Here is a 27868-nt window from a genome sequence, read left to right as displayed (position 1 = left end):
GATTTATAGAATTAGCACATATAGCCTCCGTGGCGCAATTGGCTAGCGCGTTCGGCTGTTAACCGAAAGGTTGGTGGTTCGAGCCCACCCGGGGGCGCATAACTTTTTTTGGATTTCTTTTACAATTGTTTTTAATAAAATTGTTTAACAAAAACTAATTAAAATAGTTAAGATTAGTTTAGTCTATAGTCTAGTCTATAGTCTAGTCTATAGTCTAGTCTATAGTCTAGTCTATAGTCTAGTCTATAGTCTAGTCTATAGTCTAGTCTATAGTTTAGTCTATAGTCTAGTCTATAGTCTAGTCTAGTCTAGTCTATAGTCTAGTCTATAGTCTAGTCTATAGTCTAGTCTATAGTCTAGTCTATAGTCTAGTCTATAGTCTAGTCTATAGTCTAGTCTATAGTCTAGTCTATAGTCTAGTCTATAGTCTAGCCTATAGTCTAGTCTATAGTCTAGTCCAGTCTATAACCTAGTCTATAGTCTAGTCTATAGTCTAGTCTATAGTCTAGTCTATAGTCTAGTCTATAGTCTAGTCTATAGTCTAGTCTATAGTTTAGTCTATAGTCTAGTCTATAGTCTAGTCTATAGTCTAGTCTATAGTCTAGTCTATAGTCTAGTCTATAGTCTAGTCTATAGTTTAGTCTATAGTCTAGTCTATAGTCTAGTCTATAGTCTAGTCTATAGTCTAGTCTATAGTCTAGTCTATAGTCTAGTCTATAGTCTAGTCTATAGTCTAGTCTATAGTCTAGTCTATAGTCTAGTCTATAGTCTAGTCTATAGTCTAGTCTATAGTCTAGTCTATAGTCTAGTCTATAGTCTAGTCTATAGTCTAGTCTATAGTCTAGTCTATAGTCTAGTCTATAGTCTTGTTTATAGTCCAGTCTATAGTCCAGTTTATAGTCCATTCAGTTTATAGTCTAGTCTTTAGACTAATCTTTAGTCTAGTCAATAGTGTAATCCATAGTTTAGTTTGTAGTCTAGTCTTTACTATAGTCTGAATTAAACTTTTAAATTTTTTTCGTTTATGTTAAAATTCTTAAAATAAAATAGTCAAAGTAATATGAAACATTTTGTTTTTAATTATTTTAATTAACTGGATTTTACGCAATTATTGTAATATATGAAAGCATCAGCTAACAAGTGGTCCTGTGGCGCAATGGATAACGCGTCTGACTACGGATCAGAAGATTCCAGGTTCGACTCCTGGCAGGATCGAAATGAGCATTTTTTTTTATAAAAAAAACTTGTTAACAATTTTATAACAAATCTTGTATAAAAATTAAAAAAAGAATTTCGTTTAGAAGCTGTAAGTAATCGGGAATTTTTTTCTATAATTAGTTCCAAAATAGTCTAAATATGTAGTATCTTATTTCGAACTTTGACCAGAATTGTGAATTATAATAATTGTTGCTTTTTTTTCTTGAAACTGAAATTTTAATGAAAAAAAGTTGTGCGCCCCCGGGTGGGCTCGAACCACCAACCTTTCGGTTAACAGCCGAACGCGCTAGCCAATTGCGCCACGGAGGCCAGGTGAAAGTGGAGAAAATATTAGCGGTTATAAATTGTGATATTTAAATGACCCTAGAACAGAAGTTATTAGAGTAAAAAATTTCTTAGTTTTGTAATAGTCAAGATCCGCAATTTGTCGGAAAACATATGATATGATCATTTTTATAGAATAGTCCAATTCAGAATCAGTAGACCCTATTAAAGTTATAGTTATAATCTTATATTATCCTGGGGACTATAGGTACTATAAGTTATAGTAGTAGAACCGCTTTTATAGTATCGAAATTATGATTCGATTGAAATATTAAAAAGTATTTTATGACAACCCGGTTTAATTTTGTTTAAAAATAATCAAAAAGAAAAACGCTTTAACGATTGAACATGTGGCAACTTTCGACAGTTAAAAACAGCAAAACAAACACAAGAAAATATAAATGAAGAGATATAAGAGAGAGTTTCATAGATAGAGTAGAAGTATAGTATTTGCTAAACACCAACACATGGCCTCCGTGGCGCAATTGGCTAGCGCGTTCGGCTGTTAACCGAAAGGTTGGTGGTTCGAGCCCACCCGGGGGCGCACAACTTTTTTTTTTAATATTTTTGAAAATAAAATTTTTAAACTAATGGATAAAATCTTCTATATTAAGTTTCTCAGTTCTTTTGTTAACTATAGTTTTTCCCTTAAAAATCATTTGGAACTATAGTTTCAATTACAGTTTGTTTTCATTTTCATAGTTAACCTACAGCTCCAGTGAAATTAACACTATGCTGCCGCAGATCACATGGCCTCCGTGGCGCAATTGGCTAGCGCGTTCGGCTGTTAACCGAAAGGTTGGTGGTTCGAGCCCACCCGGGGGCGCATAACATTTTTTTTCCTATTTTTTCTTAAATTATTTAATTTTAAAATTAACATACATCATTCATTATTCGAATAATTTTAATCGATTAACCGGATAATTTCAAAGTATTTTTTAAACGATTATTCGTAAAATAGTGAATTTTGTTAACATTATTAGTTTTAGCAAAAAATCAACTATTTAAACAAATTTCAAAAAACTTTTAATCGATTAACCGTTTAAGTCGAAACGATTATTCGGATAATTTCAAACGATTATTCGTAAATTTTATATAAATATTTTCACAATATAAACTAATCCATTATTTTTAACTTTTCTCATAATGATAAACGATTAATCGGTTAACTTTTTACGATTATTCGAATAATTTTAATCTAAACTATTATAAATAAAATATATTTGATTATTCGGATAATTTTAACCGATTATTCGAATAATTTATATCGTTTATTAACAAAAACTATAATTTTTAATCTAAATAATTACATAAAATATATTCGATTACTCGATTAATTTTAACCAATTATTCGAATAATTGTAAATGATTATTAAATTAATTTTATTTGTTTTTTTTTTTGTCAAAAACTGTTATTTCTTAATTTAAACGATTATTCACTAACATTTATTCGATTATTTGGATGATTTTATTCGTTTATTCGAATAATTTCACTCTATTATTCGTTTAATTTTATTCGTTTATTCACAAAAACTGTAATTTTTTAATCTAAACAATTATCACATAAAATCTAATCGATTATTCGAATAATTTCATTCGTTTATTCGAATAATTTTAAACGATTATTCGATTAATTTTATTCCTTTATTAAGAAAATCTGTTATTTTTTAACCTAAACGATTATAACATAAAATCTAATAGATTATTCGGATAATTTTATTCGGTTATTCGCATAATTTAAATCGTTTATTCGATTAATTTTATTCTTTTATTAAAAAAACAGTAATTTTTTAATCTAAACGATTATCACATAAAATATAATCGATTACTCGAATAATTTTATTCGGTTATTCGAATAATTTTGAACGATCATTCGATTAATTTTATTCCTTTATTAAGAAAAACTGTTATTTTTTAACCTTAACGATTATAACATAAAATCAAATCGATTATTCGGATAATTTTATTCGGTTATTCGAATAATTTTAAGCGATTATTCGATTAATTTTATTCGTTTATTCACAAAAACTGTTATTTCTTAATTTAAGTGATTATCCACTAAAATTTATTCGAATATTTGGTTCATTTTATTCGAATAATTTAAATCGTTTATTCGATTCATTTTATTCGTTTATTCCCAAAAACTGTTTTTTTAATCTAAACTATTATCACATAAAATCTAAACGATTATTCGAATAATTTTTTCGCTTATTCGAATAATTTCACTAGATTATTCGAATAATTTTAACCGATTATTCGTTTAATTTTATTCCTTTATTAACATAACTTGTTAATTTTTAATGTAAACGATTAGCACATAAAATCCAATCGATTATTCGAATAATTTTATTCGATTATTCGAATAATTTTAACCGATTATTCGTTCAATTTTATTTCTTTATTAACAGAACTTGTTAATTTTTAATCTAAGCGATTACCACATAATATATTTCATTATTCGGATAATTTTATTCGGTTCTTCGGATAATTTGATTCGGCTATTCGGATAATTTCATTCGTTTATTCGGATAATTTATTCGTTTTTAACAAAAACTTTTATTTTTTAATCTAAACGATTATCACATAAAGTGTATTCAATTATTCGGATAATTTTATTCGATTAATCGAATAATTTTATTCGGTTACTTAATTTTTTTTTTTTTTTGCTTTTTTATCTGTTTTAACTATTATTTAGAGATATTTAAGAAATATTTTTAGTTTTCTACGTTTATTCGTTTAGTTTTCTTACAGCTTATTCTCACACTATGATGCTTTGGCCTTTAAGTTTGGCATGCGAGTTGGTTTGTTAACAAATTTTTTTAAGAATTTTGTTTTACTTTTTATAGAATTTTTATGTTTTATGTTTCTAAATCTTAGAATTTAGTTAATTCTTTTAGTTTTGGAACATATTTTGTTTCAATAATTAGTTTAACAAACACGTTTTCTTTTAGTTTTTCTTTAATGCTTCCTAGAAGGTTTTACTCTCCCATTTTTTTTTTTTTTTTTTGGTTTTCATTTTTGTTGGTCAAAAAACACACTCACTATTTTTTATCTTACCCCGGTTTTAAGGTTTATGGTCATGGTATTCTTTATAGTACTTTTTCGTTTTGGAAATTTTAAATTGTTTTCATTCGATTAGTTTGGCTTTTTAGAGTTTAAAAACTTTTAGTTTTTTGCTTTATAAATAATTTGTTTAATAAAATTTTTTGTTAAAAGCAAATATTTGTTATTTTGATAGCTGTAGTTTGACGCTGGTATTGTGGACTTAGAGTGTTAAGCGCAGGCGTTAGTTTTGTTTAACTTTTAAGAGAATTGCCAGATTGTTATAGAGGAATTAATAACGATTTGTATTTTGGGGTATTTTGTTTAGTTTTTTATTAAGTTTCTAGTGACATTGATTAGTTTCAATTAAAGTTTTGTTAAATTAACAAATTATTGTTTAAATTAATGAAAAATTAAGGCAAAAACTTAAAAAAAAAACAAGTGACAAGAAATCAAATCATAGGGAAATTGTATGCTTTGATTATTGCTCATTGTTATTATTGTTTTTTGTTGTATTTATGACCGCACCTCATTTGTAAAAGAAAATGCCTGCATGCAGTTAGACAGACAGACAGACAGACATGCATTCATTTTTATACAATCAATGAATTCACAAAAGCACTCTCTCTCTCTCTCTATTGCTCTCACTTACACCATAAACTTTACACTTTGTGTTTTCTCTCTCTCTTTTAATAAGTTTTCACTGAATTTTTGTTTGCGCTTTTGGTTTTGTTTTTTTTTTTTTTTTGCAAATTCTTTAACAATTGTTATTATTTGTTTATTTTTTTCTTATTGTTCTTATTGTTGTTGTTTTTACAAGTTTGTAACTTGTAAAAAAAACCAATTGTAAATGAGTGTTTATTTGGCGCTGGCTATTAAAAGACTATTTTAGTGCTCTGCTCTTGACTGCAAATGTTATAAATTCGTGTGAGAAGACCAAAAGCAATAAAAGAAACGAGTGCACTAATGAGACAAACTGCATAACTATACAATAAAACGCAAAAAAAAGGCATAATATTATTATTTTCTAAGAGCAGCAAAAGAAGAAGAACAAGAGGAAAAGCAAAATAGCAAAAAACAACCAAGACAAGTTGAATGACATAAAACATCTACTGACCTTCAACTTTAAGATTGAACTTATGGTAGAAATAAATAATTTTTTACACACACACACACTCTAATACATTCACTCTCTCTCTCTTTTAACTGCAATTTTCACTTAAATACTCTCCCAAAAACATACCTAATTACATGAATGTAATGTAAGTGTGAAAAAAAATGGGTGAAAAGCAGAGAAATGAAAAACAAAAAGAAAATAAAATCAAAAGCTTTTTAAAAAATGTAAAATTACTTGCGAATAGTATTAATAATAATAATGTATATATTTTGTAATAAATATCACGTCAAGCGTAAAAATGTTGTAATAGAGCAGAGCAAAAACAACAAAATGAAAACAAAACTGGAAACAAAATAAATAAAAAAAAAAAAAAAACACACTAGATTTTTTTTCGATAAAAATGGACAAAGTAAACAAAAAATATGTTTAAAGATTTTAACAGGTCGAATTAAAATAAAACTGTTATACTGGATTAATTAGGATTTTTCTAAAGCAAAAAGTTTGTATAACTGTTATAAACACTTTTTTCTAAAAAAAGTGTGAAAAAAATTATATTTAAGGAAAAAAAGTTTGTATAACAGTTTTTTTCTAACGAAAAAACAGTATAACAGTTTGTATAACGGTTAATTATAAAGATAAACGTAAGTATAACAGTTTTTTCTATAAAGAAAAGTAAGTATAACAGTTTTTTCTATAGAATAATGTTAGTGAAATAGTTTTTTATACAGAAAAATGCAAGTATAATAGTTTTTTCTATAGAAAAAAGTAAGTATAACAATTTTCTTTACAAAAAAAGTAAGAATAATAGCTTTTTCTATAGAAAAAAAGTAAGTATAACAGTTATTTTCTATGGAAAAAGTAAGTATAACAGTTTTTTTCTATAAAAAAAGTATAACCGTTTTTTATATATAAAAAAGTAAGTAAAACACTTTTTCTATAAAAAGAGAAAGTATAACAGTTTTTTTCTATAAAAATTTAAGTATAACAGTTTTTCTCTATAGAAACAAGCTAGAATAACAGATTTTTCTTTAGATAAAAAGTTAGTATAACAGTTTTTTGTATAAACAAAAGTAAGTAACAGTTTTTATAGAATAATTTAAGTAAAACTGTTTTTTTACAGAAAAATACAAGTATAACAGTAAGTATAACCGTTTTTCGATACAAAAAAGTAAGTATAACAGTTTTTTCTATAAAAAAAAGTAAGTATAACAGTTTTCTATGCAGGAAAAAGTAAGTATTAAATTTTGTAAAATGTAAGTATAACAGTTTTCTATTGAAAATTGCATAACAGTTTTTTTTTATAGAAAATGTAAGTATAACAGTTTTTTAGAATACTGTAAGTATAACAGTTTTTATACAGAAAAATGTAAGTATAACAGCTATTTTCTACAGAAAAAGTACGTATTTTATGTAGAAAAAGGTAAGTATAACAATTTTCTATACAAAAAAATGTAGGCATAAATATTGTTTCTATAGAGACAGTAAGTATAACAGTTTGTATAACAGTTTATTATATAAAAAAGGAAGTATAACAGTTTTTTTCTATAGAAAAAGTAAGTATAACAGTTACTTTCTACAGAAAAAAAAATTATAACAGTTTTTTATGTAGAAAAATGTAAGTATAACAGTTTTTTATATAGAAAGAAGTATAACCGTTTTTCTATAGAAAAAAGTAAGTATAACAGTTTTCTATACAGAAAAAAGTAGGTATAAAAGTTTTTCTATAGAAACAGTAAGTATTAAAGTTTGTATAACAGTTTTTTATATAAAAAAGTAAGTATAACAGTTTATTATATAGAAAAACATAAGTATAACAGTTTTTTCTATGGAATCATGTAAGTATTACAGTTTTTATATAGAAAGAAGTAAGTATAACAGTTATTCTATAGAAAAAAGGATGTATAACAGTTTTTTTCTACAGAAAAAAATAAGTATAACTGATTTTTCTATAGAAAACGGTATGTATAACAGTTCGTTCTATAAGTATAACAGTTTTTCTATATAAAAAAGTAAGTATAACAGTTTTTCTATAAACATGATAAGTATAACAGTTCTTTTTCTATAGAAAAAAGTAAATATAACAGCTTTTCATATAGAAGAAGTAAGTAGAACTGTTTTTTATATAGAAAGAAGTAAGTATAACAGTCTTTTCTATTGAAAAAAGTAGGTATAACCGTTTTCTTTTTTACAGAAACAGTAAGTATATCAGTTTTTTTCTACAAAAACAGTAAGTATAAAAGTTATAGAAAAAAGTAAATATAACAGTTTTCTATACAGAAAAAAGTAGGTATGACAGTTTTTTCTATAGAAAGTTTTTACTATTAAAGCTAAGTATAACAGTTTCAGAGAAAAAGTACAAAAGGTTTATACATAAACAAGTATAACAGTTTTCTATAAAGAAAAAAGTAAATATAACAATTTTGGAAAATAAACGAAAAATCGAATAATGAAAATGCGAATAATCGTTCAAAATTATTCGAGTAATCGAATAAAATTATTCAAGTAATAGATTAAATTATTCGAGTAATCGATTAAAATTATTCGATTAATAGAGTGAAATTTAAAGAATTTTTCGAATAGATTTATCGATCAAAATATTGTTACGAATTTTTAATGTAACGAATAATTAATCAAAATTATTCGATTAATCGAGTAAAATTATTCGAATAATCGAAGGACAAATTTGCTTTTTAAATATTTTTTAATTATTATCTAATATTGTCCAATAATTGTTTGATAATCGATTGAAATTATTCGAATAATTGATTTAAAAAGAATCGTATAAAATTCTGCGATTAATCGATTAAATTATACGAATAATTAATAAAATATTTTTACAAAATTTTGAATATAACAAATAATCGATACAAATTTTACGATTAATCTAGTAAAATTATTCTATTAATCGAGTTAAATTATCCGAATAATCGATTAAAATTATTCGATTAATCGATTAAAATTATTCGAATAATCGATTAAAAAAATAAATATTTTCGAAAAAATTACTGTTTAACAAATTCTATGAAAACCCCGGTTTTTATTATTTTAATTAAACGAGTAAAATTATTCGAATAATCGAATACAAACAATTTTTTATAAAAATTTTTTGAAATTATCATCCAATATTGTTCGAATACTTCTCTAAGAATTGATAAAAATTATCCGAATAATCGATTGAAATTATTCGAATAATCGATTAAAATTATTCGAATAATCGATTAAAATTATTCGAATAATCAATTAAAAACAAAATATTTTCGAAAAAATGCTGTTTAAAAAAATTCTATAATTATAACCCGGTTGTACACTCTGTTTTACAAAATACTTTCCTTTAAAAACCGATTCAAATTGTGTTCTTTAACAACTCATGTAATGACTAATCTGCTCCAATTACAAAATAACATTATGTGTGCCACCTAAACATGGCCTCCGTGGCGCAATTGGCTAGCGCGTTCGGCTGTTAACCGAAAGGTTGGTGGTTCGAGCCCACCCGGGGGCGCACAGCTTTTTTTATTGTTTTTCTCATTTTAAAATTAAAAAATTTTCAATTTACAATTTTATAAAAAAAAAAATACTAATAAATTCTATTTATTACAAAATTATAAGAAAATCAAAAAAATTTGACTTTTCGATCCTGCCAGGAGTCGAACCTGGAATCTTCTGATCCGTAGTCAGACGCGTTATCCATTGCGCCACAGGACCACTTGTTGGTTTCATCTACATACCGTAAGACCAACTTGTGCAACTGACTGTTAACACAGAAATTTGTTGAATTTAAAAAAAATGTGGGTTTTTGGGTCTTTTACGTTTGGTCGGCGATGGATAGATGACGACGTTGTTAATGAATGAAACCAGTTTATTTTGTCAGTTGGTTGTCGTGCAAAGATTATAATCAATTGAATAAATTGTTTATTTACAATTTGTTTATACAAAAAATAAATGTTGAAATTACTTATGTCTCGTTATAATTGTAAGTAAAGTATTTTGCAATAAAATGGATTCGATTTTTTTCGATATTCGTAATGTAAAATGTATAATTTCATTGTTAAACAGTTTATTGACATGTTATATAGTTGAAAATTTAATAAATATTGGAAATATTTAAGTTTAAAAATCTCAAATTATTTTTTTTTTTTATAAAATTTTCCATAATATTTGTTTTATTATTTTTATACAACAATTACTTCAATTTACAATCTATTTAACTTAACCTTTAAGGAATGTAACAAATCAGACTTTGTGTGCAAAAATGCTGATCTAACATTTTATTTGTAATCTCAGGAATTTTTTTCCAGTTATAGAAATTTTTACAATGTAAATGAACTTTAAAATAAATTAAAAATTTTCCAACTAAGAGCAAATACACTAAGAGAAATTTTAGCATCAAAATATATAATTTATAGACTCTTCATGGACTGAACTATAGGCTCACTATAGTCTGGACTACATTCTCACTTTAGGCAGGACTATTTACTATCTATAGCCTCCTTATAGAGTAGACTATAGACTCTTTATAGTCTGGACTATAGACTCTCTATTGTCTGGACTATAGACTCTCTATAGTCTGGACTATAGACTCTCTATAGTCTGGACTATAGACTCTCTATAGTCTGGACTATAGAATCTCTATAATCTCGACCATAGACTGTTCTATAGTCTGGACGATAGATCCTTTAAAGTCTGGACTATAGATCCTCTATAGTCTGGACTATAGACTGTTCTAAAGTCTGGACTATAGACCCTCAAAAGTCTGGACTAAAGATCCTCTATAGTCTGGATTATAGATCCTCTATAGTCTGGACTATAGACACTCTATAGTCTGGACTATAGACTCTCTATAGTCTGGACTATAGACTTTATATAGTCTGGACTATAGACTCTCTATAGTCTGGACTATAGACTCTCTATAGTCTGGACTATAGACTCTCTATAGTCTGGACTATAGACTCTCTATAGTCTGAACTATAGACTCTCTATAGTCTGGACTATAGACTCTCTATAGTCTGGACTATAGACTCTCTATAGTCTGGACTATAGACTCTCTATAGTCTGGACTATACACTCTCTATAGTCTGGACTATAGACTCTCTATAGTCTGGACTATAGCCTCTCTATAGTCTGGACTATAGACTCTCTATAGTCTGGACTATAGACTCTCTATAGTCTGGACTATAGACTCTCTATAGTCTGGACTATAGACTCTCTATAGTCTGGACTTAGACTCTCTATAGTCTGACTATAGACTCTCTATAGTCTGGACTATAGACTCTCTATAATCTGGACTATAGATCCTCTATAGTCTGGACTATAGACTCTGTATAGTCTCCCTATAGACTCTCTATAGTCTCCCTATAGTCGGGACTATAGATTCACGATTAGAGTCCCTCTATAGTCTGGATTACAGTCCCTTCTGAACTACAGTTTTCGTCTCCAGTCGCCACTAAAGCTTTCTTCTTCCAGTAAAGATTACATTTGATTTTTTTTCAGTGTATTGATTGCATAACCATTTTTTTTTTTGCAAAAAATTGTTTCCCCTCAAAATATTGTTTCAAAATAATAAAATTATTAAGTTCATACATATAGACTAGACTATAGACTAGACTATAGACTAGACTATAGACTATAGACTAGACTATAGACTAGACTAGACTAGACTATAGACTAGACTATAGACTAGACTATAGACTAGACTATAGACTAGACTATAGACTAGACTATAGACTAGACTATAGACTAGACTATAGACTAGACTATAGACTAGACTAGACTAGACGATAGACTAGACTATAGACTAGACTATAGACTAGACTATAGACTAGACTATAGACTAGACTATAGACTAGACTAGACTAGACTAGACTAGACTATAGACTAGACTATAGACTACTAGACTATAGACTAGACTATAGACTAGACTATAGACTAGACTATAGACTAGACTATAGACTAGACTATAGACTAGACTATAGACTAGACTATAGACTAGACTATAGACTAGACTATAGACTAGACTATAGACTAGACTATAGACTAGACTATAGACTAGACTATAGACTAGACTATAGACTAGACTATAGACTAGACTATAGACTAGACTATATACTAGACTATAGACTAGACTATAGACTAGACTATAGACTAGACTATAGACTAGACTATAGACTAGACTATAGACTAGACTATAGACTAGACTATAGACTAGACTATAGACTAGACTATAGACTAGACTATAGACTAGACTATATACTAGACTATAGACTAGACTATATACTAGACTATAGACTAGACTATAGACTAAACTATAGACTAGACTATAGACTAGACTATAGACTAGACTATAGACTAGACTATAGACTAGACTATAGACTAGACTATAGACTAGACTATAGACTAGACTATAGACTAGACTATAGACTAGACTATTAACTAGACCATAGACTAGACTATAGACTAGACTATAGACTAGACTATAGATTAGACTATAGACTAGACTATATACTATAGACTAGACTATAAATTAGACTATAGACTATACTATAGACTATACTATAGACTATACTATAGACTAGACTATAGACTAGACTATAGACTAGACTATAGACTAGACTATAGACTAGACTATAGACTAGACTATAGACTAGACTATAGACTAGATAGACTAGACTATAGACTAGACTATAGACTAGACTATAGACTAGACTATAGACTAGACTATAGACTAGACTATAGACTAGACTATAGACTAGACTATAGACTAGACTATAGACTAGACTATAGACTAGACTATAGACTAGACTATAGACTAGACTAGAGACTATAGACCTAGACTATAGACTAGACTATAGACTAGACTATATACTAGACTATAGACTAGACTATAGACTAGACTATAGACTAGACGATAGACTAACTATAGACTAGACTATAGACTAGACTATAGACTAGACTATAGACTAGACTATAGACTAGACTATAGACTAGACTAGAGACTAGACTATAGACTAGACTATAGACTAGACTATAGACTAGACTATAGACTAGACTATAGACTAGACTATAGACTAGACTATAGACTAGACTATAGACTAGACTATAGACTAGACTATAGACTAGACTATAGACTAGACTATAGACTAGACTATAGACTAGACTATAGACTAGACTATAGACTAGACTATAGACTAGACTATAGACTAGACTATAGACTAGAACTATAGACTAGAATAGACTAGACTATATACTAGACTATAGAACTAGACTATATACTAGACTATAGACTAGACTATAGATAGACTATAGACTAGACTATAGACTAGACTATAGATAGACTATAGACTAGACTATAGACTAGATATAGACTAGACTATAGACTAGACTATAGACTAGACTATAGACTAGACTAGACTAGACTAGACTATTAGATAGACTATAGACTAGACTATAGACTAGACTATAGACTAGACTATAGACTAGACTATAGACTAGACTATAGACTAACTATAGACTAGACTATAGACTAGACTATAGACTAGACTATAGACTAGACATAGACTAGACTATAGACTAGACTATAGACTAGACTATAGACTAGACTATAGACTATACTATAGACTAGACTAAGACTAGACTATAGACTAGATAAGACTAGACTATAGACTAGACTATAGACTAGACTATAGACTAGACTATAGACTAGGACTATAGACTAGACTATAGACTAGACTATAGACTAGACTATAGACTAGACTATAGACTAGACTATAGACTAGGACTATAGACTAGACTATAGACTAGACTACTAGACTAGACTATAGACTAGACTATAGACTAGACTATAGACTAGACTATAGGACTAGACTATAGGACTAGACTATAGACTAGACTATAGACTAGACTATAGACTAGACTATAGACTAGACTATAGACTAGACTATAGACTAGACTATAGACTAGACTAATAGACTAGACTATAGACTAGACTATAGACTAGACTATAGACTAGACTATAGACTAGACTATAGACTAGACTATAGACTAGACTATAGACTAGACTATAGACTAGACTATAGACTAGACTATAGACTAGACTATAGACTAGACTATAGACTAGACTATAGACTAGACTATAGAACTACTAGACTAGGGACTATAGACTAGACCTAGGACTAGGACTAGACTATAGACTAGACTATAGACTAGACTAGACTATAACTAGACTATAGACTATAGACTATAGACTAGACTAGACTAGACGAGACTAGACTATAGACTAGACTATAGACTAGACTATAGACTAGACTATAGACTAGACTATAGACCTAGACTATAGACTAGACTATACTAGACTATAGACTAGACTATAGACAGACTATAGACAGCTATAGACTAGACTATAGACTAGACTATAGACTAGACTATAGACTAGACTATAGACTAGACTATAGACTAGACTATAGACTAGACTATAGACTAGACTATAGACTAGACTATAGACTAGACTATAGACTAGACTATAGACTAGACTATAGACTAGACTATAGACTAGACTATAGACTAGACTATAGACTAGACTATAGACTAGACTATAGACTAGACTATAGACTAGACTATAGACTAGACTATAGACTAGACTATAGACTAGACTATAGACTAGACTATAGACTAGACTATAGACTAGACTATAGACTAGACTATAGACTAGACTATAGACTAGACTATAGACTAGACTATAGACTAGACTATAGACTAGACTATAGACTAGACTATAGACTAGACTATAGACTAGACTATAGACTAGACTATAGACTAGACTATAGACTAGACTATAGACTAGACTATAGACTAGACTATAGACTAGACTATAGACTAGACTATAGACTAGACTATAGACTAGACTATAGACTAGACTATAGATCTAGACTATAGACTAGACTATAGACTAGACTATAGACTAGACTATAGACTAGACTATAGACTAGACTATAGACTAGACTATAGACTAGACTATAGACTAGACTATAGACTAGACTATAGCCTAAACTATAGACTTGACTATAGATTAGATTATGGACTAGATTATGGACTAGACTATAGATTAGATTATGGACTAGACTATAGATTAGACTATAGAGTAGACTATAGACGAAACTATAGAATGGAATGGACTAGACTATAGACTACAGACTAGACTGTAGACTAGACTATAGGCTAGACTATAGAATAGACTATAGATTAGGCTATAGACTAGACTATAGACTTGACTATAGACTAGACTATGGACTTGACTATAGGCTAGACTATAGACTAAACTATAGACCAGATTATAGACTAGACTATAGACTGGACTATAGACTAGACTATAGACAAGACTATAGACTAGACGAGACTATAGTCCACACTTCGACTAAATCGATACTACGGCGACTTTATAATACATCTTTACAACAAATTTGTAGAACCAATTAGAAAAAACACAAACCGAAACTAAAAGCAATTAAGGAAACTCAGAGGGACCACAAAATTCTTTCAAAATTAAACAAAATAAAAGAAAACAAAAAACCTCAGCAAATAGAAAAAACAATAAAAATGAAGAATAAAATTAAAAATATAGAAAAAAAAAGCAAACTTTACCCGAACCTAACCCAATAAAGACGTTATTGACGTGGAACTCATACTAAAATAACAAAAATTTGAATAAATAAATGAAAAAAAAACGTGAGCATGTGTGCGTAAAATACTCTCTAAAAAATGTGTATGTATGAGTAAAAGTTTGTATAGATAAATATCAGAGTGTAATCAAATGTCTGCGCACATTTTTACTCCCTTACAACGGCATTAACTATACGATTTTAGTCTTTTCTGGTAGGTTTTAATACCATTAACTTACAAACGACGTCAAGTTATAACGTCAACGATTTTAAGTGTAAAATTTTGTTTCAAAATCATATTATAAAACTACTTACTCCTTCTTCTAGGTTGGGTTTATTTTTTTGAAATTATGAAGGGCGTTTAGGGAAAGAAAGGAAAATAACAATAAAGATAAAAAGAAATTAAATTGAAAAGTAGTCTGGCAAATGCTGTCTGTCTGTCAGTCTCTCCTAATGGGCTGATTATCTTTTCGTTTTGTCTGCATTTCTTAGTTTCTGTAATGTCTGCCTGAGACAATGGGTCAGGTTAAGGGGAAAATGGGTTAGGTTAAGGTTTGGTTAAAGATTAAAGTTATGAAGGGAGGTATATGTATGTGCAAAAAAACATTATAGTCACGAATACTGAAGAGAGTCTGTCTATAATCGGTGTCGTCTGGGACTATAGACTTTCTGTAGTCGGGACTATAGACTTTCTATAGTCGGGAATATAGACTTTCTATAGACGGGATAATAGACTTTCTATCGTCGGGGCTATAGACTTTCTATAGCCGGGACTATAGACTTTCTATAGTCGGTACTATAGACTTTCTATAGTCGGTACTATAGACTTTCTATAGTCGAGATTACAGACTTTCTGTAGTCGTTACTATAAAATTTCTTTAGTCGGGACTATAGACTTTCTATAGTCCGGACTATAGACTTTCTATAGTCGGGACTATAGACTTTCTATAGTCGGGACTATAGACTTTCTATAGTCGTTACTATAGACTTTCTACACTCGGGACTATAGACTTTCTATAGTCGGGACTATAGACTTTCCATAGTCGGGACTATAGGCTTTCTATAGTCGGGACTATAGACTTTCTATAGTCGAGACTATAGACTCTCTATAGTCGAGACTATAGACACTCTACAGTCGAGACTATAGACTCTCTATAGTCGAGGCTATAGACTCTCTATAGTAGAGACTTTAAACTCTCAATATTCGGGGGACTATAGGCTCTCAATAGTCTGGACTATAGAATAGTCTATAGCCTAGAGTATACAATAGTCTAAAGTTTGAACTATAGAATATTGTACAGCTAGGACTATAGAACAATCTATAGCCTGGACTATAGAACAGGCTATAGCCTGGACTATGGAATAGTCTATAGTCTGTACTATAAAATAGTCTATAGTCTGGACTATGAAATGGTCTATAGTCTGGACTATAGAATAGACTAGAACTATAGGCTCTCAATAGTCTGGACTATGGAATAGTCTATAGCATGGACTATAGAATAGACTAGAACTATAGGCTCTCAATAGTCTGGACTATGAAATAGTCTATAGCATGGACTATAGAATAGTCTACAGTATGGACTATAGAATAGTCTATAGTCTGGACTATAGAATAGTCTATAGGCTGGACTATAGAATAGTCTGTGGGCTGGACTATAGAATAGTCTTTAGTCTGGACTATATAATAGTCTATAGTCTGGACTATAGAATAGTCTATAGTCTGGACTATAGAATAGTCTATAGTCTGGACTATAGAATAGTCTATAGTCTGGACTATAGAATAGTCTATAGTCTGGACTATAGAATAGTCTATAGTCTTGACTATAAATAGTCTATAGTCTGGACTATAGAATAGTCTATAGTCTGGACTATAGAATAGTCTATAGTCTGGACTATAGAATAGTCTATAGTCTGGACTATAGAATAGTCTATAGTCTGGACTATAGAATAGTCTATAGTCTGGACTATATAATAGTCTATAATCTGGACCATAGAACAGTCTATAGTCTGGACTATGAAATAGTCTATAGCATGGACTATAGAATAGTCTACAGTATGGACTATAGAATAGTCTACAGTATGGACTATAGAATAGTCTATAGTCTGGACTATAGAATGGTCTATAGTCTGGACTATAGAATAGTCTATAGGCTGGACTATAGAATAGTCTGTGGGCTAGACTATAGAATAGTCTTTAGTCTGGACTATAGAATAGTCTTTAGTCTGGACTATATAATAGTCTATAGTCTGGACTATAGAATAGTCTATAGTCTGGACTATAGAATAGTCTATAGTCTGAACTATAGAATAGTCTATAGTCTGAACTATAGAATAGTCTATAGTCTGGACTATAGAATAGTCTTTAGTCTGGACTATATAATAGTCTTTAGTCTGGACTATATAATAGTCTATAGTCTGGACTATAGAATAGTCTATAGTCTGGACTATAGAATAGTCTATAGTCTGGACTATAGAATAGTCTATAGTCTGGACTATAGAATAGTCTATAGTCTGGACTATAGAATAGTCTATAGTCTGGACTATAGAATAGTCTATAGTCCAGACTAAAGACTATTATATAGTCCAGACTAAAGACTATTCTATAGTCCAGACTATAGACTATTCTATAGTTCAGACTATAGACTATTCTATAGTTCAGACTATAAATAGCCAGTCTAACAATCTATTCTCTGGACTATAGATTAGTCTATTATCTAGACTATAGATTAGCCTATAGTCTGAACTGTAGAATAGCCAGTCTAACAGTCTATACTCTGGACTATAGATTAGTCTATAGTCTGGACTATAGAATAGTTTATAGTCTAGACTATAAATAGCCAGTCTAACAATCTATTCTCTGGACTATATATTAGTCTATTATCTGGTCTGAACTGTAGAATAGCCAGTCTAACAATCTATTCTCTGGACTATAGATTAGTCGTCTATCGTCTGGACTATAGATTAGTCTATAGACTGGACTATAGAAATGTTTCTTATAAATTTCCAGCTTTATGGCCCATAGTGCTTTATTTTCCTTATACATTTTTTGTACAAAAAGTATCTATTTGTGTATCTTATCTATTAAAAAATAAAAACTTCTTCCTATTTCCATTTTTATCTCTAGAATGTGGAAACAAATATGATTAAAGCACAACAACCCACAATACAACAATTTTGTTTTTTTTACTAGTACAGATTCTTATTTTCTTTTTTCAATTAATACCACAACTACTCTACTCTCTAGTAGATTGGTGGTCTGTCGACATTTATAAAGTAGGTGTGTATATGTATATAGGAAAAGAGTGTGTTTTAATTGAAACGATTTGTTTAGTTTGCTCGTTTTTTTTTCTTTATATTTTTGCTCTCATTGTTATCACCCCATTTAAAATGCAACCATCATTATTTGTTATTATTGTAAATATTATAAGAAAAAAACGAAACAAAAACGATAATAATAAACTTAAAAAAAGAGGAGACGCAACATTTTTCATGTGGTGTAGGTTAGGAATTTTATATGCAACCAGGCAACCAAGCACACAACCAGCCCCCTTCTTTAATGCAAAAGATACAACAATAATAACAACACGGTAGTTTTTTGTTTTCTTCTTTTAGTGACGTTAACGACATAAACACATACATACATTTACATTAGTACTTGCTAACATAATAACAGCAATAACAACAATATTACAACAGAAAAAAATGCACTCGCTTTTATGCACTCGTCTCTTTAGTCGTTTATCATTTTTGTTGCTGTTTTTACTTCTGTCGCCATCGTTGTTTTTCGTTGTAATCTCCTCTGTATTTTCCGAAGATAAAGTTCACTCTTTTTTTACCATTGTCTCTGTTTTGGTTTTATGTCAGCTTCTTTTCAAACTCAACTGACAGCACGTTAAATAGACAGACTGTCAGTTAGTGTATGCAATCAGAAAAATTTTGCATATTGTTTGTTTGTGTATGTGAATGTTGTCTGGTTGAGACGGGAAAAATGCACTTGAGTTCGGTGTAACCATTTTATAAACAATTTTCATACAGAGTTACAAGTTGGAGTGGTGTAGGTCCAGCTTTTCAAGTCTGCAAAGTTGCCAACAAGACAGAAGACTTTAGTCAAGGACAGGCAGGATTATAAAAAAGACTATAGTCTGGACTATAGAACAGTCTATAATCTGTACTATAGAACAGTCTATAATCTGTACTATAGAACAGTCTATAGTCTGGACTATAGAACAGTCTATAGTATAGACTATAGAACAGTCTATAGTATAAACTATAGAACAATCTATAGTCCAGACTGAAAACTGTTCTATAGGCCAGACTACATACAGTTCTATATTCCAGACTACATACTACAGACTATAGACTGTTCTATAGTCCAGACTACAGACTAATCTATAGTCCAGACTGTAGACTAATCTATAGTCCAGACTATAGACTGTTCTATAGTCCAGACTATAGACTGTTCTATAGTCCAGACTATATACTGTTCTATAGTACAGACTATAGACTGTCCTATAGTCCAGACTATAGACTGTTCTATAGTTCAGACAATAGACTGTTCCATACAGTCTATAGACTGTTCTATAGTCCAGACTATAGACTGTTCTATAGTTCAGACTATAGACTGTTCTATAGTCCAGACTACAGACTGTTCAATAGTCCAGACTACAGACTGTTCGATAGTCCAGACTACAGACTGTTCTATAGTCCAGACTATAGACTGTTCTATAGTCCAGACTATAGACTGTTCTATAGTCCAGACTATAGACTGTTCTATAGTCCAGACTATAGACTGTTCTATAGTCCAGACTATAGACTGTTCTATAGTCCAGACTATAGACTGTTTTATAGTCCAGACTACAGACTGTTCTATAGTCCAGATTTATATTGTCCTACAGTCGAGACTATAGATAGTCCGGACTATAGAACAGTCTATAGTCTGGACTGTAGAACAGTCTATAGTCTGGACTGTAGAACAGTCTATAGTCTGGACTATAGAACAGTCTATAGTCTGGACTATAAAACAGTCTATAGTCTGGACTATAGAACAGTCTATAGTCTGGACTATAGAACAGTCTATAGTCTGGACTATAGAACTGTCTAGAACAGTCTATAGTCTGAACTATAGAACAGTCTATAGTCTGGACTATAGAACAGTCTATAGACTGTATGGAACAGTCTATTGTCTGGACTATAGAACAGTCTATAGTCTGGACTATAGGACAGTCTATAGTCTGGACTATAGGACAGTCTATAGTCTGGACTATAGGACAGTCTATAGTCTGGACTATAGAACAGTCTATTGTCTGGACTATAGAACAGTCTATAGTCTGGACTATAGAACAGTCTATAGTCTGGACCATAGGACAGTCTATAGTCTGGACTATAGGACAGTCTATAGCCTGGACTATAGAACAGTCTATTGTCTGGACTATAGAACAGTCTATTTATTGTCTGTACTATAGAACAGTCTATAGTCTGGACTATAGAACAGTCTATTGTCTGGACTATAGAACAGTCTATAGTCTGGACTATAGGACAGTCTATAGTCTGTACTATAGAACAGTCTATAGTCTATAGTATAGTCTGGACTATAGAACAGTCTATAGTCTGAACTATAGAACAGTCTATAGTCTGGACTATAGAACAGTCTAGTCTGGACTATAGGACAGTCTATAGTCTGTACTATAGAACAGTCTATAGTCTGGACTATAGAACAGTCTATTGTCTGGACTATAGAACAGTCTATAGTCTGGACTATAGGACAGTCTATAGTCTGGACTATAGGACAGTCTATAGTCTGGACTATAGGACAGTCTATAGTCTGTACTATAGAACAGTCTATAGTCTGGACTATAGAACAGTCTATTGTCTGTACTATAGAACAGTCTATAGTCTGGACGATAGAACAGTCTATAGTCTGGACTATAGAACAGTCTATAGTCTGGACTATAGAACAGTCTATTGTCTGTACTATAGAACAGTCTATAGTCTGGACTATAGAACAGTCTATTGTCTGGACTATAGAACAGTCTATAGTCTGGACTATAGGACAGTCTATAGTCTGTACTATAGAACAGTCTATAGTCTATAGTATAGTCTGGACTATAGAACAGTCTATAGTCTGAACTATAGAACAGTCTATAGTCTGGACTATAGAACAGTCTATAGTCTGGACTATAGAACAGTCTAGTCTGGACTATAGGACAGTCTATAGTCTGTACTATAGAACAGTCTATAGTCTGGACTATAGAACAGTCTATTGTCTGGTCTATAGAACAGTCTATAGTCTGGACTATAGGACAGTCTATAGTCTGTACTATAGAACAGTCTATAGTCTGGACTATAGAACAGTCTATTGTCTGTACTATAGAACAGTCTATAGTCTGGACGATAGAACAGTCTATAGTCTGGACTATAGAACAGTCTATAGTCTGGACTATAGAACAGTCTATAGTCTGGACTATAAAACAGTCTTTAGTCTGGACTATATAACAGTCTGTAGTCTGGACTATCGAACAGTCTGTAGTCTGGACTATAGAACAGTCTATAGTCTGAACTATAGAACAGTCTATAGTCTGGACTATAGAACAGTCTATTGTCTGGACTATAGAACAGTCTATAGTCTGGACTATAGAACAGTCTATTGTCTGGACTATAGAACATTCTATAGTCTGGACTATAGGACAGTCTATAGTCTAGACTATAGAACAGTCTATAGTCTGGACTATAGAACAGTCTATAGTCTGGACTATAGAACAGTCTATTGTCTGGACTATAGAACAGTCTATAGTCTGGACTATAGGACAGTCTATAGTCTGTACTATAGAACAGTCTATAGTCTGGACTATAGGACAGTCTATAGTCTGTACTATAGAACAGTCTATAGTCTGGACTATAGAACAGTCTATAGTATAGATTAGACTATAGTCTGGACTATAGATTAGACTATAGGTTAGTCTGTAGTCTGGACTATAGATTAGTCTGTAGTCTGGACTATGGATTAGTCTAAATTCTGGACTATAGATTAATCTATGCCCTCAAAACAGGTCCCTATCCCTGGATGGTAACCCTGATAATAATTGAGAATAAAATCAAACCATCATAGGGGCATATATGCATTAGTATTCGATGGCATAAAAAAGCATGCAACATAAAAATCTAATGACGTAAATTGCTAAAGGCAACTGAAAACCCCCACTAGTATGAGGGCGCATTTATGCCAGAGTAAAGTGGTGGAAGAAACTAACAAATTGCTAAATTATAGCAGAGCCCAGTGAGAGGAATGAAACCAATATAGAGAAGATAGACTACATAGAAAGAGAGGCAAAAGCTAATGTTTGATGTCAAGAGCATAAATGACATTAAAAACATTTTGCGAATGGCTACAAGGCAAAAAAAAAAAAAAGAAGCAAAAGCCATAAAAAAAGAGATAAAATAAAACTAAGAAATGTGAAAAATGCAATTAACTAATATATACGCATACATAGATATGTATATACTAACACATGTTTGTTCAATTGAAGTAATAATAAAATATAGCTTCCCTCAACGTTCATAAAGTTCTCTGGGATGTTGCAGTCAGATTGTATGCACAGCTAATACAACAAACAAGCATAAAAGGCAGAGAAGGAAATATACAAAACAAAAGCAAGAATAAAACGCAAACAGACAGATAAGTGAAAAAAATTTACGTTGCTTTATTTTTTCGTTGTCGTTTTCCCTTTCAACGACTGCAGCACCAACCACCAGCCACAGCCAGCAACATTCATCGCAGCAAACACCTCTCACTCTTTTCAAAACGCTTGCAACACTTTTATTTATTGGTGTTGGCGAGACGACACTGACGTCTCTGACTCTTAACATACTCGCACAACAAATTGCAACTAGAAATGCTGCCTTTCAGAGTTGTTTTATAAATTTACGAGCTAAACTAAATGTGTTTGTATATTTTTGAAAAGAAAAATGAAAACAAATGGCTTCAGTATGGTTGGTTGGACGGTCGGTCGCTTGGATGGATTGATTATTTCCTCTTGCATTCGGGGAGATCAGCAAATTCATTCGGTTCTATTTCTGCAATAGCAGTTGTTATTCTTCTATTTTTATTGCTTTACATTTAAAATGTTTCGTGTGTTTATGTATTTATTTCTCAATTCCACTACTCCAACTTCTACGCCATTTTCCAATTGCAATTTAGCTTTTAAAATTTTATAGTTAAAAACCATTTTTTTTATTACATTGTCAAAGTCAAGTCTGTTTAGAGAGAGACGTTGCTTTTGAACATAGTGGTGTGTTCAATGAATTTCGTTTATGGATGTTTGAAGATCTTTTAGACAGCTGGGATTATTTATTGAAGAGTAAGACTAATGTATGATGACATTGCTTCAGAATTAAGTAAGATTCAAAATCAGCTGAATGTTGAATGATTATAATAAAGTTCCGCTCCCAATTAAACGTAAACTATAAAGCCACGATCATTTCATCTCCAGCCATTTGATCGAATAGGTCAGTGATAACAAGATGTTTCTTTTTAGTTTCGGTAATTAACCCTTAATATCCCAGAAGTATGGTCTATATGGAGCTAGATCCAGTTCCTTCAAACATTTGTAAGACCAAACTCTTGAAGATTTTAGGCAGACGCCTCGTCATAAGTCCCTTCTGAATGTTACACAGACGAGAGTACTCATTTTACTAAAACAAAATACATTGATTGCCCTATGATTTTAAACTTCCACAAGTATACATTTAAGTCACTTCTGGATAATAGTTGGAAGATTATACACTTTAAAACAAACGAAGTTAATTACAAGAGATTTTGTATCATTAATCCACTTCCGGAAGATAGTTTAAAGATATCGACGCATTTTACGAAAGCGAAATACATTATTACTGAATTTTTATCTTCTTCTTGTATAGTTTTAAGTCACTTCTGGATGATATTTGGAAGTTTGTATACATTTAAGCAACTTCTTCACTTTCATGTAGAAAACTCCTTTTCTGATCAGCTTAGTAATACATTGCTTTCGGAATTTCCATCCTCTTGCAGTGTACTTTTAGGTCACTTCTGAATGACAGTTGCAAGATTTTAGACATTTAAGAAAACTTATGGATATCTTCTAGTAATCACTTTTGAATGACTTATAGAGGACGCTTCCACGAAGACTGTTCTTTCAAGATCAAAAAAATGGGTAAATACGTGAAAGAACTTGTAAGTCGCTGCTAGACGACTTTTAAGTCACTGCTAGACGACAGTTGGAAGGTTGTAGACAAAAAACTTCTGGATATCTTCTAGAAATCAGTTCTATATGTCTTATAGAGGACGCTTCCACGAAGACTTTTCTTCCCAGATCAGAAAAATGTGTAAATATGGGAAATACATTACAGAACGACTTCCTCTTATCAAGGACGCTAACACGAGCAACAGTCCTTTCCAAATCGGAATAAAGACACTTCTGCGATGAAATTGCTGCAGCAATAACGCTTCAGGTGTATTCTAGTAGTCACTTCCATATGTCTTATAGAGAATGCTTCCACAAAGAACAGTTCTTCCTAGATCAGAATGATTGCGTGGACAATTTGATCATTTAACTGTGTGGAAGATACTACAGGGTAAACTCCGCGATAAAAGATGTTGCAGCTTATTATCATTAGAACATAATACTTTTTATGGAAAGTGATTGTTATAATGGGGAAGTACCAATCCAAATTTGACATTTACATCAACTACGACTGTTCTATACGAGTCAATAGATGTGATGTTTTTAAGAAATTTCACTATTGACATCTGCTAACTTTCGAGGTCTTCTGCTCTCATTCTCATAAGTCTTGCTAGAGTTATAAACGGCCCGGATATTGAGATTTATCATCCTTCTAAACGTCACGAACGTCACGACAACGTAGTTAGGAACCGAACAATCGTAGATGCAGTAGTAGATATATGCTTTCTAGACTTTGCTTCAAAGGATGATTAGCCTATCTAATGGTATTTGAAGTAAATGACTTCCGCAGAAGATCAAGAATGAGATAAGAATGTAAAACACAAACTTCCACGTTAAATTCCATAAATAATACATAACTGAAGTTGCTATTTATTGAAAACAATAACTGATGCAGGAGCTGTCGTGATGCTGAAGAATTGGTAGAGACTTTTCAGTTCCAGTTTTCGATCATCTTAATGCAGAGATGTTAATAACGATTACAACCGAAATTAAGACAGAACCTGAAGCTGCTTTTTATTGAAAACAAGAATTGTTGCAGGAGCTATTGTGATATGGAAAGAAAGTAGGTTATGTCTCGCATCACTTTTGAGGAAGCTGGTGAAGAAGAAGCAATTGGTCATATTCTTTTCCCAATATAAGGAACAATCGATAAAAACAAACGATACAGATTCGTTAAAAAGCTTCAACGTTATTATCCGAAGCTCTTGAGTTCATTGAGCTCTTATGCTTTTGGCTAAGAATTCAGTTTAGACTCAGCACGAAAAGGACAACTCCATAATAACTGACAACTCCAAAATAGTGAAATTGTTGGGAAAAGTTCCATTTGAACTTGATTTGTGATGACTTCCTAATGGTAAAGGAACTCTCGATTGTTCAAAAAAGGTGTAATGATCTGGATTCGTCTAAAAGTTTGGAGATTATTATCCCAAGATCTTGGTTCATTATGCTTTGATACTGGTTTGGTAACGAATTCTTTTCAGTCGCCTTATAGATAAACTATTCTAATTTGGCAAGTTAAGCCTCTTTACAATAGTGCTCTCCCCTCCATATTAATAGTTCGTGAGGCTTTGATTGTCAGTGACAAGCAGTAATGGTTCATTCAACGGATCTCTTTAAGAGTTAAAGAGCTTCGCATGAAGCTCGTATTCATTGACCGATCTCGATAACTAATAACTTATTCATTCCCAACAATTTCAAAGAAGTAAGAAACAGCGGCTCCAGTTGCTAATGGATCTTTTCAATAAATTTAGATGTTTTCTTTTGACCCTTTTAGTAGTTAAATAAATTTAAACTTCCATTGAAGTTTAATTGCTTCTTCTAAATAACCATTTAACTTGTTTACTCGTAAAATATTGTTTTTGTTTTCGTTAAACATGCCGAACAGGTACACAAAAATTTCAAGTTTAAAGTCCTTGAAAGGATTTAGGCATAGAAGTCAAGCACACACATTTTCGCATTAACAAAAAAAAAACACAACATTAAAAATGTACTTGTACTTTGGTGTATTAACAAAAAAAAAAACATACCAACAACAATGGATGAACAAGAAAACAAAAACTACAATAAACAAGTTGCTCAACAACTAAGTCATCAAATTGAAAACAAAATCACAGTGTTTTTATTTTCTTCTTTTAGTTTTTTCAATTGGATTTCATTTAACCGACTCTTGCTTGCACCACTGACTGGTTGACTGGATGGTTGGTTGGTTGGTTGGCTGGCTGTTTGGTAGCTTGTTTGGCCGACTGGCTAGATAAATAACGATATGATTATTGGAGGCATATAGTACAACTTGCACTATAGTAGATTTGTTTCACTGGAACCGGTTAGTGGGGCATATAGACAAGAAGACTTAAAACAAAAAAAAATTATGTGCGAATGCATGTAGTACGAGCAGTTTGCAATGCAGAGATACATACGACAACTTAAATATATTCCATTTTCGTTTTTCAAGAAGTACTTATCTGTCTGTGTGTGTGTGAGTGCATGCATGAGTATGTATTAGATGTATGACTGCATAAAGATAGACGCTTGCTTGTTTAGTTTGTTGCCAGAGTTTTCGAGGTATTGTGGAGTTTTATTAAGATTAAAGGAGTTATTTTGTTGAAGAAATGGACAATATTCATCTCCTTATTGAGTGAAAGAATATCCCAAACTTATTCTGTAAAGTTTGATCACATAGGCGTGGCATTGACATTGTGAGGTATGAATAATTTGCTCCATAAGGGCTGACTATACATAGAGACCTTTAAAGGAGTAAAGTCGATTGCTACCTATGGGGTAAATAACTTTGATCTAAACTCAGCCTCGTTTCATTGATCGATCGTGGTAGCCAATTACTAACACTATCCATCGGAACCCTGACAAGTTAAACAATCTTAGGTCTCGAGGTTCAATAAAAGGTTTATCCGATTGAAGAGGCTCAAAAGGAATAAATTTGTAAGGGCGGATCATGGTGGCCAATTACAAATACTTTTCATCAGAACCCTGAAAAGTTAAAGAACCTTTGAGGTTCAATAAAAGGTTTATTCGATTCAAGAGGCTCGACAGGAATAGATTTGTCCGGGTGGTAATGTTAGTTCCCGATCATGGTAACCAATTACTAATACTTTCCATCTGAAACCTGAAAAGTTAAAGAATCTTGGATCGTCAATCTGTACCTATAGTTTGAGATTCAATAAAAGGTTTATCGGATTGAAGAGCCTCAAAAGGAATTGATTAGTCTTGGCCGTAATTTTAGTTCCTGATCGTGGTAGCCAATTAGTAATACTTTCCATCGGAACCCTGAAAAGTTAAAGGGTCTTGGG

At 31.3% G+C, this 27868-nt stretch overlaps 1 protein-coding gene and 7 non-coding genes across 9 annotated transcripts in view; 5 read left to right on the top strand and 3 right to left on the bottom strand.

Moving 5' to 3' along the window:
• Window positions 1–27868, bottom strand: part of LOC119612556 (protein roadkill-like) — a 43201-nt gene that overhangs the window by 5610 nt on the left and 9723 nt on the right. The window contains exon 1 of one of the 2 annotated variants that reach the window (XM_037968372.1): window positions 5237–5483. The exons of the other annotated variant lie outside the window; for it this stretch is intronic. The gene's annotated coding sequence lies outside the window, so the exon portion shown is untranslated. Of the gene's footprint in view, window positions 1–5236; window positions 5484–27868 lie in introns of those variants that run through there. 2 annotated transcript variants of the gene reach the window in all.
• On the top strand, window positions 24–97 carry Trnan-guu. Its single transcript has one exon. It is a non-coding gene; the product is annotated as a tRNA-Asn (tRNA).
• On the top strand, window positions 1143–1215 carry Trnar-acg. Its single transcript has one exon. It is a non-coding gene; the product is annotated as a tRNA-Arg (tRNA).
• Trnan-guu lies at window positions 1454–1527 on the bottom strand. Its single transcript has one exon. It is a non-coding gene; the product is annotated as a tRNA-Asn (tRNA).
• Window positions 2013–2086, top strand: Trnan-guu. The gene has a single exon. It is a non-coding gene; the product is annotated as a tRNA-Asn (tRNA).
• Window positions 2295–2368, top strand: Trnan-guu. The gene has a single exon. It is a non-coding gene; the product is annotated as a tRNA-Asn (tRNA).
• On the top strand, window positions 9127–9200 carry Trnan-guu. Its single transcript has one exon. It is a non-coding gene; the product is annotated as a tRNA-Asn (tRNA).
• Trnar-acg lies at window positions 9331–9403 on the bottom strand. Its single transcript has one exon. It is a non-coding gene; the product is annotated as a tRNA-Arg (tRNA).

This window comes from Lucilia sericata, unplaced genomic scaffold (assembly GCF_015586225.1).
Source record: "Lucilia sericata isolate MDLA Ls3-8-SP2 unplaced genomic scaffold, ASM1558622v1 Contig001734F_arrow, whole genome shotgun sequence".
Taxonomy (NCBI): domain Eukaryota; kingdom Metazoa; phylum Arthropoda; class Insecta; order Diptera; family Calliphoridae; genus Lucilia; species Lucilia sericata.
Note: the sequence above shows the minus strand (reverse complement) of the source record. Positions and strands in the feature narration are given on the sequence as shown.